The sequence below is a fragment of the Zea mays genome, chromosome 7 (genome assembly GCF_902167145.1).
Source record: "Zea mays cultivar B73 chromosome 7, Zm-B73-REFERENCE-NAM-5.0, whole genome shotgun sequence".
Classification (NCBI taxonomy): Eukaryota; Viridiplantae; Streptophyta; class Magnoliopsida; order Poales; family Poaceae; genus Zea; species Zea mays.
Window position 1 is genome coordinate 162,485,769 of NC_050102.1, and position 15,954 is coordinate 162,501,722.

The following is a 15,954-nucleotide window of genomic DNA, read 5'->3' on the forward strand; positions in this document are numbered from 1 at the left end:
CAACGCACTAACCTCAAGTGGACTGATGATGCCAGCACCCTCGTGAAGGACTTACTGGGCGTTAGCCTCGTACCTGAGATAACGGTGCAGTCCATCCCCGACGCGACTTCCCCACCGTCCATCGATCAAGAGGTACCGTCCGTTTTCTACCCTGTTCCTTTTAGATTCAGCTTCGATCCACCAAGCGACCCCGCTTCGGTGAGAGCTTTCGCGAGGGCATATCCTAACCTTCTAGGGTACCATATGTGGTCAACCTGGGACCGAATCGTCTGAACTTACGGACCCGCGGGTTCTGAGGAAGAGGACGACTCCGACTTCGGTTGGGATTTCTCCAGGCTCCGTGATCCCAGTGCCATGCGAGACTTCATGTCCGCATGTGACTACTGCCTCTCCGACTGCTCTAACAATGGCCACAACCTCGACGACAAGGTTTACAACCCAAGTCGCGAGTGTTTCCACATCGATCAGGGGGATCACGGCGAAGACAACCACCTCTGCATGCCGGAAGATGAGAACGCCCCTGTGCCTGCGTCTCGCGTTGACATCCCGCGGGAGCTAGCTGTGGTCCCAGTCCCTACGGGGGGTCAGGACACACAGCTCGAGCAATTCCGTGAGATGCAGGCCAGGCTCGACGAAGAAGCAGGGTGGCTTGTGCAGCTCCGACAAAACATCGAGCAGGAGTGGGCAGGCCGAGCACTCGCCGAAGGAGCGCGTCATCGGGCCCGGGACGTCCAGCGCCGTATTGTTGACGGTGCCAGGGCAGGGCTGCCCCCGGCCTCCAACAGGGTCGGCCAGAATCTAGCTCCAGCAGCGATGCTGCTTCGAACGATGCTGGAGCCATCCACCACCGAGGGGCGGCGTATCCAGGGCGAACTCAAGGATCTCCTGGAAGATGCCGTAGTCCGACGAGCCGAGAGCTCTGCCTCCCGAAGGCAAGGGTGCCCCTCGCGCAATGCCCTCCCGATGCATACGGGAGGCATCGGTCCGCACCGAGCGCACACGGGACGAGCGCCCGCGGCCCTGGATCGCCTCGGCGACGAGCAGCACCGTCGCGACCGTCGAACCCACCTCGAAGAGAGGGTGAGGGTGCGTCGATGCTACCACCCCAAGCGTGGAGGACGCTACGATAGTGAGGAGGACCAGAGCCCCTCGCCCGAACCGCCAGGTCCACGAGTCTTCAGCCGAGCCATACGACGGGCGCCGTTCCCGGCCCGATTCCGACCCCCGACAACCATCACCAAGTACTCAGGGGAGACAAGGCCGGAGTTGTGGCTCGCGGATTATCGGCTGGCATGCCGGTTGGGAGGGACAGATGACGACAACCTCATCATCTGCAACCTCCCCCTCTTCCTCTCCGATGCTGCCCGAGCATGGCTGGAGCATCTGCCTCCTACGCAGATCTCCGAATGGGACGACCTGGTCAAGGCCTTCGTGGGAAACTTCCAAGGTACGTACGTGCGCCCTGAGAACTCATGGGATCTCCGAAGCTATCGCCAGCAGCCAGGGGAATCCCTACGAGAGTACATCCGACGGTTTTCCAAGCAGCGCACCGAGCTGCCCAACATCACCGACTCGGACGTCATCGAGGCATTCCTCACTGGCACCACGTGCCGAGACCTGGTGAGCAAACTGGGGCGCAAGACTCCCACCAAGGCGAGCGAATTGATGGACATAGCCACCAAGTTCGCCTCTGGTCAGGAGGCGGTCAAAGCCATCTTCCGGAAGGACAAGCAGCCTCAGGTAAGACCGAAGGAAGACGCCCCTGAGGCTTCCGTCCAGCGTGGCTCGAAGAAGAAGGCCAAGAAGAAGGCGCAAGCAAAGCGCGATGCCGCTGACGCGAATCTTGTCGCTGCCGCCGAGCACAGGATCCCCCGAAAACCTCCCAGAGGGGTCAACACGTTTGACAAGATGCTCAAGGAGTCGTGCCCCTATCACAGGGGTCCCGTCAAGCACACCCTTGAGGAGTGCGACATGCTCCGGCGTTACTTCATCAAGGCTGGACCCTCGGCAGAAGGTGGCAAGGACCAAGGCGACAACAAGAAGGGGGCGACAAGGATGAGGAGTTCCCGGAGGTCCACAACTGCTTCATGATCTACAACGTACAAGTGGCGAACGCCTCGGCTCGGCACCACAAGCAGGAGCGCCGGGAGGTCTGCTCGGTGAAGGTAGCGACGCCGGTCTACCTAGACTGGTCTGACAAGCCCATCACCTTCGACCAAGGCGACCACCCCGACTGCGTACCGAGCCCAGGAAGGTACCCGCTTGTCGTCGACCCCGTCATCGGCAACGCTAGGCTCACCAAGGTCCTCATGGACGGAGGCAGCAGCCTCAACATCATCTACGCCGAGACCCTAGGGCTCTTTGGGATCGATCTGTCCATGATCCGGGCCGGTGCAGCACCTTTCCACGGGATCATCCCCGGTAAGCGCGTCCTGCCCCTTGGGCAACTTGACTTGCCCGTCTGCTTCGAAACTCCCTCCAACTTCCGAAAGGAAACCCTCACATTTGAGGTGGTCGGGTTCTGAGGGACCTACCACGCGGTGCTAGGAAGATCGTGCTACACCAAGTTCATGGCCGTCCCCAGCTACACGTACCTCAAGCTCAAGATGCCAGGTCCCAACGGGACCATCACCGTCGGGTCCACGTACCGCCACGCTTACGAGTGCGACGTGGAATGCGTGGAGTATGCTGAGGCCATCGCCGAGTCCGAGGCCCTCATCGCCGACCTGGATTGCCTCTCCAAGGAGGCGTCTGATGCGAAGCGCCACACCGGCAACTTCGAACCGGCCGAGGCGGTCAAGTCCGTCGCCCTCGACCCCAGCAACGACGCCGGCAAGAAGGTCAAGGTCGGCTCCGAGCTCGACCCCAAATAGGAAGCAGTGCTCGTCGACTTTCTCCGCGCAAACGCCGAAATCTTTGCGTGGAGTCCCTCGGACATGCCAGGCATACCGAGGGATGTCGCCGAGCACTCGCTGGACATCTGAGCTGGAGCCTGACCCGTGAAGCAGCACCTGCATCGTTTGGATGAAGAAAAGCGCAGAGCCATAGGCGAGGAGGTCCACAAGCTGATGGCTGTAGAGTTCATCAAAGAGGTATTCCATCCCGAATGGTTAGCTAACCCTGTGCTTGTAAAGAAAAAATGTGGGAAATGGAGGATGTGCGTAGACTACACTGGTTTAAACAAAGCATTTCCAAAGGTTCCCTATCCTCTGCCTCACATCGACCAAATTGTGGACTCCACTGCTAAGTGCGAAACCTTGTCATTCCTCGACGCCTATTCAGGTTATCACCAAATCAAGATGAAAGAGTCCGACCAGCTCGCGACTTCTTTTATCACACCTTTTGGCATGTATTGTTATACTACAATGCCATTTGGCTTGAGGAATGCAGGTGCAACCTACCAAACGTGCATGAACCATGTGTTCGGAGAGCACATCGGCAGAACAGTCGAAGCTTACGTCGATGACATCGTTGTCAAGACAAGAAAAGCCTCCGACCTCCTCTCCGACCTCGAAGCGACTTTCGGGTGCCTACGTGCAAAAGGCGCAAAACTCAATCCCAAGAAGTGTGTCTTCGGAGTCCCCCGAGGCATGCTCCTGGGGTTCATCGTCTCTGAGCGAGGCATCGAGGCCAACTCGGAGAAAATCGCGGCCATCACCAACATGGGACCCATCAAGGATTTAAAAGGAGTACAAAGGGTCATGGGATGCCTTGCGGCTCTGAGCCGCTTCATCTTGCGCCTTGGTGAGAAAGGATTACCCTTGTACCGCCTCTTAAGGAAGGCCAAGCGCTGACCCCCGAGGCCGAGGAAGCCCTCGGAAACTTAAAGGCACTCCTTACTAATGCGCCCATCTTGGTGCCCCCCGCTGCGAGAGAAGCCCTCTTGATCTACGTAGCCGCAACCACTCAGGTGGTCAGCGTCGCGATCGTAGTCGAGAGACGAGAAGAAGAGCATGCACTGCTTGTCCAGAGGCCAGTCTACTTCATCAGTGAGGTACTATCCGAGACCAAGATCCGCTACCCACAAATCCAGAAGCTACTGTACGCAGTAATTCTGACACGGCGAAAATTGCGACACTACTTCGAGTCTCATCCGGTGACTGTGGTGTCATCCTTCCCCCTGGGGGAGATCATCCAGTGCCGAGAGGCCTCGGGTAGGATAGCAAAATGGGCGGTGGAACTCATGGGCGAAATGATTTCATTTGCTCCTCGAAAGGCCATAAAATCTCAAGTCTTGGTAGACTTCCTGGCTGAATGGGTCGACACCCAATTGCAGACAGCTCCAATCCAGCCCGAGCTTTGGACCATGTATTTCGATGGGTCGCGGATGAAAACAGGAGCAGGTGTTGGCTTGCTCTTCATCTCACCCCTTCAGAAACATGTGCGCTACGTGCTGCGCCTCCATTTTCCAGCGTCAAACAACGTGGCCGAGTACGAGGCTTTGGTTAATGGGTTGCGCATCGCCATCGAGCTAGGGGCTCGGCGCCTCGACGCTCGTGGCGATTTGCAGCTTGTCATTGACCAAGTCACGAAAAACTCCCACTGTCGCGATCGAAAAATGGAGGCCTATTGCGACGAAGTTCAGTGCTTGGAAGATAAGTTTCATGGGCTGGAACTCAACCATGTTGCTCGGCGGTACAACGAGACCGCGGATGTGCTGGCGAAAATAGCCTCGGGGCGGACGACGGTTCCCTCGGACGTCTTCTCCAGGGACATATATCAACCATCCGTCAAACTCGACGACGCGCCCGAACCCGACGAGACCTCGGCCCAGCCCGAGGTACCCTCGGCCGCCGAGGGTGAGGCCTTGCGCATCGAGGGAGAGCAGAATGGGGTTGCGCCAAGCCAAAACTGGCAGACCCCGTACCTCCAATATCTCCTTCGAGGAGAGCTGCCCCTCGACAAGGCCGAAGCTCGGCGACTGGCTCGGCGCGCCAAGTCGTTCGTTTTGCTGGGTGACGAAAAAGAATTATACCACCGCAGCCCCTCAGGCATTCTCCAACGATGCATATCCGTCGCCCAGGGACAAGAGTTGTTACAAGAAATACACTCGGGGGCTTGCGGTCACCATGCAGCACCTCGGACCCTCGTTGGAAACGCTTTCCGACAAGGTTTCTACTGGCCGACCGCGGTGACCGACGCCACAAGGATTGTACGCTCCTGCCGAGGGTGTCAATTATACACGAGACAGACGCACCTGCCCGCTTAGACCCTGCAAACAATACCCATCACTTGGTCGTTTGCCGTATGGGGTCTGGACCTCGTCGGTCCCTTGCAGAAGGCACCCGGGGGCTTCAAGCACCTGCTGGTTGCCATCGACAAATTCTCCAAGTGGATCAAGGTCCGACCCTTAACCGGCATCGGGTCCGAGCAGGCGGTGGCGTTCTTCACAAGTATCATCCATCGCTTTGGGGTCCCAAACTCCATCATCACCGACAATGGCACGCAGTTCACTGGGAAGAAGTTCCTGGACTTCTGCGAAGGCCACCACATCCGTGTGGACTGGGCCGTCGTGGCTCACCCAATGACAAATGGGCAGGTGGAGCGCGCCAACGGTATGATTTTGCAGGGACTAAAGCCGAGGATCTACAACAACCTCAACAAGTTCGACAAGCGGTGGATAAAAGAACTACCCTCGGTGGTTTGGAGTCTGAGGACGATGCCGAGCCGGGCCACAGGTTTCTTGCCGTTTTTCCTAGTCTATGGGGCCGAGGCCATCTTACCCACAGACTTGGAATACGGTTCCCTGAGGACAAAGGCTTACGACGACCAAAGCAACCAGACCAGTCGAGAAGATTCATTGGACCAGCTGGAAGAGGCTCGGGACGTGGCCTTACTACACTCGGCACGGTATCAGCAGTCTCTGCGATGCTACCACGCCCGAAGGGTTCGGCCCCGAGGCTTCCAAGTGGGAGACTTGGTACTTCGACTGCGACAAGACGCCCGAGGGTGCCACAAGCTTACTCCTCCCTAGGAAGGGCACTTCATCATCGCCAAGATTTTGAAGCTCGGGACATACAAGCTGGCCAACGATCAAGGCAAGGTCTACAACAATGCTTGGAACATCCAACAATTACGTCACTTTTACCCTTAAAAATGTTTCAAGTCGTTCATGTACCTCGCTTTTCTTTACATGCATAAATAAAGTCTAACCATCAAGGAAGGATCAGCCTTGCCTCGGCAAAGCCCGACCCTCCCTTGGGGGCTAGAAGGGGGGAACCCCCTCTGTGTCAAAATTTTCCTCGGAAAAGTCTTTTACTAGAACGTCTTTCATGCTTTTCGACTGCGTCGATAGCAGAATCGTAAAGACGAGCGAGAGAGACCTTGAACGGCAAGGCCGACCGAGCCGAGGGACTCCTACGCCTCCGGGATACGGATACCTCACTCATCACCTTCCGCGAAAAGTAGCTCACGCTCGGATAAGCGATTCTGCTACCGAACAAGTCCTAAGCTCGAAAACTTTTCTACTAAAACGACTTTCGTGCTTTTCGACTATATCGATAACGGAATCCTAAAAACGACGAGAGAACACGTAAGTGGCAAGGCAGACCGAGCCGAGGGACTCCTACGCCTCCGGGATACGGATACCTCACTCGTCACCTTCCGTGAAAGGTAGCTCACGCTCGGATAAGTGATTCTGCTACCGACGAACAAGTCCTAATGCTCGAAACAAGAGGAAAGAAACACGACTTTATACCCAAATGTTTAGGCCTCAGCAGCCACAAAGAACAAACACACGTACTTGGGGTAACAATGGTACCTAGACTTAGACGTCGGCAGCGCCCTCGGCGGTTGTCCCGACCTACAGCAGATGTCTTAGTACTTAAAGCTATTACATCTCGCTCTCAAGAAGGTACCATTACAAACGGGACTCCGGGTCCATTCCCACAGGAATGAACAACCTCCACACCGGAAGGCCTGCGGGACAACAAACTCCAGGTGGCTCGCCGGCGGCCACTGCACCACCAGCGCGACAGCGACCTCCGTCTCGGGCGGCTAGACAGCAGCAGCGATGGCCTCAGGGCAAACGCTACTGCTGAAAGGCCCTCGTTCACGTCCCCTCACGAGGGACGAGAACCAGCCATTAAAGCCAAAGAGCCGGAGGTCCGGAGCGCACGCGGCACTGATGGTCTCGTCGGCGGAAGCAACCACCGCTGCGGTGGGAAGCCTCACTAGTGGCGGCCACCACCACTTCAGCACCGGTGACAGTAGCCACCTGCGGACGGCACGACCGTCGCCCGGGTGGAGGACGAACAGTTGCACCCTGACCAAGCAGCAGCAGTTCACCTTCCCCCGCATGGCTGGAGGACGTCCCCTCCGCAGGGCTGGAGGATGCCCTTCTTCCCCGAATGGTGGAAGAAGAAGCGGTTCATAGGCCCACGCTGGAGGCAGGACCCAACTCGGCGCGCCCTCCTCCCCAGCTCGGATGATGAACATCCTTGAAGCTGAGGGCGGGGCAGAGGCTGCAGCCCGGCTTGCTTCTCCCCACCACAAGGCTAGTGATCATCCCTACGGATGACCATTGGTGAGGGAATGCAGCCGAGCTGCCTGATGAAAATCTTTGAAGCCGAGCAATGGCTGAAGAGCGCCAACCCCCACGGGGTCACGCTCCTCAAACAGCAGCAAAAAGAAGGCAACACAGGTGCTCGGAAGGTGGAAGGGCACGATGGATGAGAGGAGTGTGAAGGCATGGCTACCACCCGGGGGATCGATCCCTTTTTAAAGGCAGATCTCCTCACTCGCACCCCCAAGCGTCATGGGCAAAGTCTCCACCGACGTGCTCTAGGGTGCCCACCCCACGACACGGGGGCTAGGTCCCACACGTCATGCGAGCTGACCCGAAACGCAAAGAAGCCAAACTGCCGCACGCGAAGCATGTAACCGCCCCGCGGTTATAAGCATTCCCCCATCCTCACCTAAACCACCGGTCGAAAGGGCGGACCGCCACGCAGGAAGCATACAACCGCACCACGGTTGTGCACCCTTTCGGCTTCGTCGCATCCGGCGGTCCAGCATGGAGGCCCGGGCCCACATGTCATGTAACCGGCGCAACGGTTACTACGTGCAAGGAAACCGCACCACCACTCGTGCCAATACCGCGTCTTCTCGACTGCAGGATCAGTACCGCGACTCGAGGCAGCCCTGCGCGTGACCCAACAGTGTCAATTGAGTGCAACAATCACGGGTCAGTCAGCCGCGGGGATAGGCACGACGGTCGATATGGCCAAAAGCGAACCGGCAGTAATTGCAGCAACAGACGGGCAGAAGCAGCGATCCAATCACCTACAGGCTCGCATCCTCTCTCGAAGCAGCAGGGGAGCCCTCTCCCGCGGAGTAAAGATGACGCGCCCGTGTTCCGTTCCTCGAACGACTCGCGCACGCGCAACAGACGCCTCACGAATCGCCCGTCCCGTCCCATTAACTCCTTGGCAGGGCAAGCGACACCTCCGGCAGGAGAAGCAGGCGTCGTTTCACCTCCGACATGATGGCCGCGTCAAAAAAAGGTGCGCCACATTATTTAAATTCATATCCTTTTCCTTTTCCTCTCTCTCTCTCTTGCCACAGGGACCGGGAAAGGGGATATTCCGAAAAGGATCCTTCCCAGCGAAGGAAACGGGCCCCGAGTCCTCCTACTAATCATGGGTTCGAAGGTTGCGCCCTCCGGGGTTCGGCAACCGCCCCGGAACACTCGGGCTCCGAGTCCATTACTGATCAGAGGTTCGAAGGCTGGCCCCTCAGAAGGGTTCGACAGCCGCCCTAGAGCACGCAGAGTCAAGGATGACCCTGGGTACGCCCGTTACATGGCCGAGGCTCGGGCTACGCTCCCGAGGTACCCTAGGACATTTTTGATACCAGCGGGAACGATTTGTAACGGAATCCCACCGGAGGGAGGCATCGAGCCCTTGGACCCTATCGAATGGGTCCGGGTCCGACAAATCACCTGCATGTACTTTTGGAGCGCGCCTCTGGGCCACTAGCCGACCCTTATCGAACGGGGCTCGGGCGTCCACTCGGATCACCCGCTAGCAACTCACTGGAAACACCATGTTCGGTGCCCCCCGAGGGTAACATGGCGCTTTCTTCCCCCCTTCCTCCTTGTGGAAAGGCGACGAAAGGGCATACAATAAAAGTCGATACGGTCCTTGATCGTCCTCTCGCTCCGTGCAGAGGCTCGGGGGCTGCTCTCGCACCAGGCTACAGCCGAACCGTTGATCACGTCAACAAACCAGCATGAAAACTCGGAGCCTGACCGTGCACCCAGGCTACGGTCAGGTCGCATGAGGAAACATCAAGGCCAACCGAGGCATCGCAAAAAGAATTAAGACCTCAGAGGAGTCAAACCACTCCTCCGAGGCCTCGGGGGCTACACCTGACGGGTGCGCTCGCGTGCACCCATCGGAACCAAACATAACCGGAAGAGGCCAGTCCCCTCGCAAAAATCCGGCAGAACCTCCAAGCGAGTGCCCACACTCCCTTTGAGGCTCGGGGGCTACTGTCGGGTACCGTAATTAGGGGTACCTCCAACACTCCTAAACGCGACCAGAAAACATCTTCAGAACAAACCATAAACAACTGATAAAGCGCGGTTCAAGTCAGGGTCTCGTCTACCAAGGGACGCGACCTCATCTGAGCCCAACCTCGGCCTCGGGCGGGAACAGTAGTCCCGGGCGGATTCACGCCTCGCCCGAGGGCCTCCTCAGGCAGTGAGCGCACCCTCGACTCGCCTGAAGCCCAGCTTGGGCAGACTTTGTCGTGCAGCGACCTCGGCCGGATCGCCCTACCAACCGACCGTATCGCATGCACATTTAATGCGGGGATCGCCTGACACCTTATCCTGACACGCGTGCCTCAGTCGGCAAGGTCGAAGTGATCGCAGTCACTTCGCCCCTTTACTGACCGATCTGACGGGAAAACAACGCTACTCACCTCGTTCCGACTGCTGTGCCAACCACCAGGGTAAAACTAAGTCACGATCTTCCATGAGTTCGGCCTCAGGCGCAACAGGAAGCTCCGCCTCGCCCGACCTCAGGCCTCGGCCTCAGCCTCGGCCTCGGGAGAAGGTCTCCGCCTCGCCCGACCTCAGGCCTCGGCCTCACCCTCGGCCTCGGGAGGAATCACATCCTTGCCCGACCTTGGCCTCGGCCTCAAGAGAAGTCTCCACCTCGCCCGACCTCAGCCTCGGACCGACTACACTACAGGGGATGCATCATTACCCTACTCCTAGCTAGCTGCCTCAGGCTATGAAGGAACAAGACTGGTGTCCCATCTAAGGTTACTCCGGCAACAGGTAATGATGGTTCCCCGTGTGCGCCCATGACGTCGGTTGCTCTCAAACCCCCTACGGAAGCAAGCAAACGTCAGCAGGATCCATGCCGCACCGCCAGCTATGCTTCTACAGGGCTCAAGGCACTTCTCTGACGGCCATGTTAGCTCGTGTATAGGGCTCAAGGTGCTTCTTCGCCAGCCACGTTAGCACATAGCTACACCCCATTGTACAGCTAGGCATCTCCTTGTATCTATAAAAGGGGATGTCTAGGGCCTTCCTAAGGGAGAGGCACGTGGAGGAAGGGAGGTGGACACACAAACACATGGACACACGCTGACAGCGGGAGGCGGGGCAGACGAGATAGACAGAGACAGACACATGCAGGGACTCTCTCTCTCTCTCGCTCTCACCCTCGCTCTCTCGCGACGCTTGTAACCCCTACTACGAGCACCCCGGTGCAGGATAACATAAGCCTCATTTCCCTCTTGTGTTCTATCTTGCATCAACCCATCTGGGCAGGGGCACGCAACAACAAATTCACTGGTTGGTTGACGGACCTCGCGGGTCTGAAACGCCGACAATCCTGACTATGAGCGATTGAACAAAGGTGCCGAAGGGCAAAAAAGAAAAAGAATTGTTAGTGTTGTTGATAGACAGGCTGCTAGAATGGTGAAAGAAGATGAAGAAATCCTGAAGAAGAGAAAATTAAGCCCTGAGCCGAAGGCAGTTGCTTCGAAGAAAAGGAAAGCTGCGGCTCCGAAGCAGAAGGCGACTGATATGGAAAAAGAGACTCCTTCAACACCTTCTGCTACCGATGTGGAAGAAATTCTAAAGGTAATGACTGAATCCTTTCCTATCAAGCTAAGTCCACTGGGGCCACATCTGACGAAGCTTTTACAGAAAAAGAAGGAGCCCTCGGCAGCGAAGAAGTCCGCTGGGCCGAAAAACGAAGGATTATTACTGTGACAGAAGCTATTGAAGAAACACCACCGCCAGCTTCGGTGTCAAAGGCACCAGCTGTCTAGAGCACTATAGTTACCGAAGCTGCACCTGCTGAAGCTACAATTGCCAAAGATGCAAATCTGGAAAGCACACTTTCTGATATTGATAAAATACTTCTGGACATGGCCGCAGAAGAAGCTGCTATAGCCGCCGAAGAGACCATGGCCATAGTGCCTGGGAAAGAGAAGGAAATAGCCGAAGATACTCCAGAAGAAGAAAATTTTAACTTTCAAAACTTAATTGGACAAGAATTGTCAAAGGCTGAGAAAGAAGAATTGAGAGACTACGCCATATCCTGCGGGTATCAACCAGGGGCGCTACTCTTCGGCGGTATTGACGATGAAAGCTTAGGTTGTCTCCGAGACCAAACCGGAGCGAAGGTTATCGGTACTCTGTCGAAGAGTATTGGTTTCCCAAAGCTTGAGACCGATATCAGTCGCTACCGACGACAGCATATCATCGGTAGTTTATTCTATTCTAATTTCAAGGTAAAAACTTTTCTTCAACTTTTTATTGTTTTTAACAACAAAGGTGTTTTCTAACGAAGGTTGCTCCTGCACAGAGTATGCTATTGAGTAAAGCTTTGAGGATGCAACAGGACCTTAAAGATAAAAATGAAGTTATAATTGAAGGTTTAGAGAGCAAAATAAAAGATCAAGCAGCTGCTCTTGAAAAGAAAGATTTCGAACTTCAGACAGTAAAGGGTTTACTGGCAGAAGCTGAAGCCAAAATTGCAAAGTTGAATAAGGAGCTTCTCTCAAAGTCAGAAAGCTTCGAACAAGAAAAGCAGAAATTTGATACGAAGTTTGAGGCTGAGGTCGAAAAAAGTTCAAATTTGCAAAAATCATTGAAAGAGCTTCAAGATAAATGTCTAGAGTTCAGCAACCGATGCGTGCAGCGGCTAAAGCAGGTCTTCAACTCGGTTGGAGCCAGTGCTGAGAAATTCAGTCCTTCGATTGAAGACCTGTCGGGGACCTTCGAACACATTGAGGGCGAAGTTGATGCTCTTGATGAAGTTATAGCCGGACACGGTGATTTCTGTGCCCTGCTAGCTTCTCGGGGCACAACTGTTGCCTTCATAAAATCTGGTTGCACACATGGGAAGATTATTAATAGACCAAACTTTAGCTTATCACCAGCAGATCTGATTGATATCCCCAGCCTTGCTCGAAGCATAGGAAACAGATTTATAAAGCAAATATGGACGAAGGGTGGGCGAAGCCTAGCTGGTGATGAAGCTCGAAGTCACCTCAAGCCGGTAATAAAAAAATACCTTGTGCTTACCTTTTCCTCGAAACTTGAATTTTCCTTATAATGCTTTGATATGTACAGGATGACGAAGCCGAAGAACACAGAGCCGAGGCTTAGCAGACGATCCGAAGCTCAACAGATGATGATGAAGCTCGAATACCTAGCTGTGGAAAAAATCTAAGAAATCTCTTGTATTAACCTTTATAAAGAATATTGTAACTTAAGAATCAGATTCTACTCTATAAATTTGTCCATACCTTGTAATATATTTTTACCTTTCCATCAATGTATGAAGTGCTTTGATGTGGACGAAACTTGTATTTTTTGAGCCGAAGGCGAAAAACACCTTCCCTTCTTTTCGTACACAACGAAGCATAAATCTGCTTTTGAAACTATATTCTTATAGCCAAAGTAACTGTCTGTATCTGTATAGTATGATGATGATCCTATGTATGTCTAAATGAATGTTTATGAATGCACTGTATGATGTAATGTATCGTGCAAATGAATGCCCAAACACACACACATACGAAGCTTCATCCATAACCTTCATTCCCGTGGGAATGACTGAAATCTCTTTGTCATTTATTTTTCGGCTGCACCGCTTATTTTTCGGTGTAAGTTCTACATCCCCTTAGGAACGTCTTTTGAACTTCTTCGCCTTCTATTTTGGCGGTATTCGCGTTAACTTTTCGCACTTCGCCTTATATTTTGGCGTTATTTGGCTCTGCATTCCCTTAGGAACGACTTTTGAGCAGAAAACTTACACTGCGCTCCCTTAGGAACGACTTTTTGTTGCTTCGTCATGCTCTGCATCCCCTTAGGGACGACTTTCGAGCTTCTCCCTGTTTTCTCTTTTTCTTTGCACTCGATGGCGCATGCTCAGATTTTACATTTACATATTTTGGAGGATTTTGCTCTCGTGGAGCTGAATAAGAAAGGAAAAATTACAAACTATGGCCCCGTTAAAAACCTTTCTCCCCCTTTGGAAAGGAAAAGGGTGCCATAGAAAAATGAAAAAGATTACATCAATCTATACATAATACCGTTGAAGCTCATCCTCGTTCCAGGATCTAGGAATATCATTGCCATCCATATCCTTTAGTCTGTAAGAACCGGGCCTTGACGAAGATACCACCAGAAAAGGTCCTTCCCACTTCAGCTGTAGTTTGCCTACTGTGTCCGGATTAGCCACTCTCCGAAGCACCAGATGCTCTGGCTTGATATTTTTCAGTCGGAATTTTCTGTCGCGCCATCTTATTGTTTCGGCTTGATATTTATTAATATTTTCCACAGCCTGAAGTCTGACCCCTTCTATAGTGTCTTTTGCCACATGATAATCAGCTTCATCTTCAGTCGAAGCTGTTGTTCTTATTGACCCTGTTTTAGCTTCTTCTGGGGTTATAGCTTTGTCACCAAATAATAACTTGAATGACGTAAAACCTGTTGATCTTGATACGGTCGTATTGTGGCTCCACACCACTTTAATCAACTCTTCTGGCCACTTTCCTCTGGGCTGGTTAAAAATTAACTTCATTATTCCTGTCATTATAATACCATTTACTCTTTCGACAAGTCCATTTGATTCTGGATGTCTGACTGATGCAAAATGAATCTTCGTGCCGATTTGATCATAGAATTCCTTGAAAGCTTCGGCATCAAATTGTGTTCCATTGTCCACAGTTATAGCTTTTGGTACGCCGAAGCGACAAACAATGTTTTGCCAAAAGAATTTTTGGACTGTGACCGAAGTTATTGTGGCCAAAGGCTTCGCTTCAATCCACTTGGAAAAATATTCTACAGCCACCACGACATATCTTAAATTGCCGTGTGCTGGTGGAAGTGGACCTAACAAATCCAGGCCCCATCTTTGCAATGGCCAGATTGGTTGTATTAGTTGGGTTAACGACGAAGGTTGTTTCTGATCTCTTGCACATTTTTGACAATTTTCGCATTTTTGAACCAAATCCGTTGCATCCGAAGCTGCCTTTGGCCAATAAAATCCTTGTCTGAAGACCTTCCCCAGCAAAGGTCTAGATCCAATGTGAGATCCACACAAACCTGCATGTATTTCCTTCATCAGCTCTATACCTTCAGTTCTGGATAGACACTTGAGAAGTGGAGAGCAGACTCCATGTTTGTATAACTCCCCTTCTATTATTACATATGGTCTTGTTCTTGTCTCCATTCTCTTATTATAAGCTTCGTCATCTGAAAGGCAGTTACCTTGGAGAAAAGATATAATCTCAGTTCTCCAATCTTCACTATGAACAGGAGATATGTTGAGCACTACTCTTTCGAGAAGTTCCACCGAAGGTGCTCTTATTGTCTCAAAGAATACTTCCGAAGGTAGAGGCAGCCCCTGTGCCGCTGACTTGGCTAGCAGATCAGCATGCTCGTTTTCTCCTCGTGGAATATTCTTGACAAAAAACCTTTGAAAGAAGCTTCAAGCCTTCGAACTATGTCCAGGTATTTCTCAAGCTTCGGGTCTCTTGCCCTACAACTCTTGTCAACATGACCAGAAATAACTTGGGAATCAGTTTTAAGGACCGCCCTTTTTATCCCCATTGCCTTTAACTTCCGAAGCTCGAAAAGCAAAGCTTTGTATTCAGTAATATTATTTGTGCAGCTGAAATCAAGCTTTATTGCATAGCATGTTCTGACTTTGGAAGGTGCAACTAAGACAGCAGCCGCACCTGCCCCGAAGGTTCCCCAGGAACCGTCGCAGAACACTGTCCCAGCTTTGACATCTTTATTTGCTTCTTCTTCCTAAGCCCCTGGCGTCCAGCCAGCGATGAAGTCTGCTAACGCCTGGGACTGAATCGAGGATCTATGCACATAATCAATGCTGAATTCGTTGAGTTCCGCAGCCCACTTTCCAATCCTTCCAGTAGCTTCTCTGTTCCTCATGATATCCTTCAGAGGCTGTGATGAAGGAACAATTATATGGAATGCTTGAAAATAATGTCGAAGCTTCCTGGAGGCCATTAAGACAACATACAACACCTTCTCCAATTCTGTATAGTTTTTCTTTGATAAACTTAGGACTTCGGAGACAAAGTATACTGGGGCTTGCTTTTTAATTTGTCCTTCCAGTTTCTCCTGCACAAGCGCCACACTCACTGCAGAGTGCGAAGCTGCCACATACAATAGTAACGGAGCCCCTGGCACGGGTGGAGTTAACATTGTTAGATCAATTAGGTATTGCTTCAACTCTTCGAAGGCTTTCTATTGAGCTGGGCCCCATTGAAAGACTTCGGCTGACTTTAGTATTTCAAAGAATGGCAAGTTTCTTTCTGCTAATCTAGATATAAATCTATTCAATGAAGCCAGTCTTCCTGCCAATCGTTGGGCCCCCTTCTTTGTGCTTGGCGTTTCCATTCGAAGGATGGCTTCGATCTTGCTTTGGTTAGCTTCGATCCCCTTTGTTGAAA